The following is a 4,321-nucleotide window of genomic DNA, read 5'->3' as shown; positions in this document are numbered from 1 at the left end:
CTGGGTGCCCATTAGTTGTTGCCATGCTGAGAATACATGTTCCTGGTACATTATTGATTTCTTCATTCCGTCCTTCCTGGCATAACTAAAATGACTGCTGTGTGGAGGGAGCATGTGCAGGGAGTTTTCAGAGCTGTCTTCTTGCTGTGTGGATGGATACTGCATGTTAATGTGTACTGCCTAAGCGTCCTCCCTTCTGTAAACCCTTGTCTCCATCTCATCTGTGCTGTCTTCTGCTGTAGTAATCCCTTTAATTCCACTTTACCAAAATTGCAGTTTTACCAGGAAAATGTCTGAAAACAGCACTGCCACAGTAAGAATTTAGTTTATTACATTTGTCGTATGTGTTAATGTGTTGATGTAGGACGATTGTTCCTTTTTCTTTTCTTTTTCTTCTGCTACATAAGAACTCGCCACCTCTTCTGCATGCTTCAAGCATCTGTATGTGGCATCCTGACAAATTCAGCTGTATGTTAGTCACTTAGTGCAGCCCAAACCCAAATATTAATGTTGGAGTGCAGTGTATTTTCCCTAAGTATATCCTACCAGAAAATAAAATATTTTAGCGGTCTAACAGTTTATTATATTGAAGAACATAAGACAGTTTAGAAATTGTAAGTGGTACAGGGCATTTTTCATCTTGAACGTTGTGAGTTAATTCAAAACTGTTTATTTTGATTGAACTCGAATGTGTACTGTGAATGAGCAAGACGGTTTGGGGCACAGAACTACTAGCTGTTGCTCTGCATCATTTAGCAAAGCCCAGCTTCTTCAAGTCAGGCATGTGGGCAGATGGAGGAATTGTGATGAATAAAGTCAGGCATATAGACTTCCCGTAGTACTCATAAGTAAATGCACACTTTGCTTCTGCATCAGCAGCACTTTCTGTAATGTAAGAATTGCTTTCAGAGACACTGATGCAACAAAAATGCCTGTATCAGACTATCCATTAAGTGTCCAATAGAGCACAATAATATTGAAGTCTCTTTGAAATAATATCTTTCTCTTACATGTAGAGAGAGGCACATCTTTGAAATTCGAGGGTGATTTTCTTTAGATCAGCCCCTATCCTGAAAGTAGAGATGTAAGGAGGGATTTGGTACATTTATCTGCTGTGATTTTAAGACAATCTCTCGGTTATTCTGTCTTGCAAGTCTCAGTAAAGTGCTTTTCATTATTCTCAGAGGTATATATATTCCCTCCATTGTAACTCAAAGCAGATGTTGAATGTACTTCAACATCTGAACTGTAGTTCAGACTGGTTGTGAAACATTGCTCTTCTAAATAGCTGTTTCATTGTCACATTATAAGGTGTTAGGCAAGAAGTAAATAAGGTTTATGATCCAGTTGTCCCTGAAAAGCCTTGCACAGCCGGAGGGCTGCTGACTTGCTCACATAGGGAGTTCAGGGCTAGCACCTTAGATGTGTGCAGAAGGGATTGATAAAAGACAGATCTTCTCTTCTATTTGTTACAATAAAAATATGCAAGTTCCTAAAGATTGCGTTATTGGGAATCTGTCTAGACACTGCACATTAATTTCAGAGAATCTCCAACTATAAACAAATTAATCAAGTAAGGGATATCTGTGTGCACATTTAGACACCTGGTGGAAGGGGTGGGTAGAATACAACGTCCATTTGACAAATGTTATCCTACTTCAAACTGCTGCTGTTTTTACTTTCTGACCCATGTCTTGTAATCTTCATATAAATCCTGAATTTAATTGTAAATAAACCAAATTTAATTTAAACAGAGAAGCAGCTTTGCTTATTAGGAATATAGAAAATGGCCACACAGAACTTGTAGTATACATAATTGGTAAGGAAAATTTCTCATCAGTGGTTGTTTTTCTGTATTCTTCTGAACAGTGTTGATTTCTTTTCAGCAGGATTTTCTATTCAATTCTTTCAAGTCAGGCTGTTTTTTTCTTGATGAAAAATGCTGTCCTGGAAAGCACTTGCTGTTTTCTGATTGGCTTGGGAAATTGATATTTCAATCCAGCAACCTGTTTGAAAGATACACATTGATTTCCTAAGAAATGTACAGCACAAAGATGCATGCAATCCTTTGGCAGTACTCCTTGATGCTTATATTTTGTAAGAGAATCTTTAGCATTCAGGAACTGTTAACCTAGCATAAAGAGTGGATGCTTCTGGGATTCTCTCTCCTAATTGGTCCAAATACCAACAAGCAATATTTTTTTCATGTATTTAAAAAGTCTTATTGACCCATGGGAATTGAATGCATAGCCAAGAGATTAGAGCACTGGCTAAATAAGAAAGTGATATATTTCTACTGGTAATTGAGAAGACAATAGAAGAAGCAGCAGCAATTTTAAAGACTTACTCAGGAAGTTTTAGAACTTGTGATTCTTGTTTAGAATAAACGGGCTTACATTCAGTCTTATTCACTGTTTTCCAAAAAGCAGAAACACAAACTAGTATGACCACGTTTCCTTTCTAGTTTGTATTCTTTTAATTAGCAGTGTATTAAAGAGCCAAACAAATCCAAACTAGTTTTCAGAAATTTCACATATTCCCCTTCTTCCCCAAGGGTTTTTTGATTGAGAGCTCTGCAGTTAGAAATCTCTGTCAGTTCCTGAGTCATGCTAAATCCTACTGGTGCATCCAGTTACAGTGGTGCTGCGTTCCTTCTCTCTCAACAGTGAATCTAATGTCTGCATTTTGTTGATGAGTACCTTTCTCATCTGATCTGTTACAGCACGGTTTTTAGCTCTTACCCTGCAATATGTAAAGCAAGATATTATCTGTGCTATCACTTCTTCTTCTGCCTATGCAGTCAAAAAGAAATTGTCCCTTCCACTGTCAGTGAAAGTTAGTGAAAAATTAGAAAATCAGTGAAAGTGAAATGTTCCAATTCACCTTTCTCTAAGGTGAATTGGAACTCTTTTTCATTCTGCTCTAAGGAAAAAAAAGGAAAAAGTTGAGGTCAGTAACTTACGTATTGTGTAGAATATGGAGCTCTGAAACTGCTGAATAAATTGTGGGTTTTTCTTCCTTCAGCTTTCAATATGATCACTTGCTGGCTACATTAGGTCGTTTTGATGTTGTGTCATCTCTATAATTGCAGCTTGGATGTTGTGCTTTTTTGGGGAAAAAAAAAAAAAAGGTCAGTTTTTGTGTGGGAAATGTGCATTATGTAGAAAAGATAGAACAATAATAAATGGGAAGCAACCAAACAAACTTTTTAGCATTCTTTTTAGCATTGAGGGTTGATTATTCTTGGTCTGTGCTCTGCAGCTGGAGTTAGGCCCTAGCATAACTGTGTGATGTCAATGTTAATTTTCAGCTATTTACTGACGCCTAACTTAATATTACACAAACTTGTGGTGGTTTTGTTCTTGCTCTTGCTTCTTTAAGCAATTGAGTAGTCATTTGACTACTTCTGAAGTGGCGGATAAATGCTGTGGAAGCTGAGAAAATTCACAGCAAAAACAACTCTAGTGAGCTAATGTGAGAGAACTGAAGATAAATTTGGGCTTACTGATCAGAGTCCAAACACACAGTTGAACACAAACCTGCTTAGCTGTGTGGAAACTTGAGCACGATGTGGACTGTGAATGCCAGGTCAAGTGACCTGAGACCTGGGACATCTCCAGAATGATAAAACTGCATTTTTATAGTACTAGCTCCATATTGTGTCCCTGCTAATATCTATAGCCACCTACACTTCTTTTTTTTCCCCTTACAGCTCAGAGTTATAGCAGCATTATAAAATAAAATAAATAAATATAAATATTATATTATTATATAATATATTATTTTATTATATATAATGTAATATATATATTACATTATATATAATATTATATATAAATAAGTATAATAAATAAATAGATAAAATAAATTTATCTATTTTTCTTACAGGGAAAGGAAGGAGAAGTGGTCTTTTTTCAAACTTAGACTCTGCTATATGATTTAATATATTTATTTATTCTTCTTTCTTAATAATAGCTCTTGTAGTCTAAAAGCATTATGTGAAATTGAACTTTCTTAAGGGGAAAAAACAGGGGGCGGGTGAGAAGGGAGGACTTTGTAGCTGCCTAACTGTGGGTATAATTAGGAAGGTGTAGGCACTACAGGGGATATTCATGCTGTCTGAAGAAGGTATTTTATGTTACCAGTGCAGCAGGGATTCCAGACCTACTTCCCTTCAGTGAGCTCCACAGAGGGAGCAAAGGCATGCAGTGCAAGTGTTTAAGTTACTTGTCTGCAGTTAGATGAATGCATTTCTTCCTAAAATTCAAAAATCAGGAAATATTTGTCTTCCGGCAAAATAAACAAATAAGAAACACAACAC

The sequence above is a fragment of the Anas acuta genome, chromosome 1, assembly GCF_963932015.1.
Source record: "Anas acuta chromosome 1, bAnaAcu1.1, whole genome shotgun sequence".
NCBI classification, from domain to species: Eukaryota; Metazoa; Chordata; class Aves; order Anseriformes; family Anatidae; genus Anas; species Anas acuta.
Note: the sequence above shows the minus strand (reverse complement) of the source record.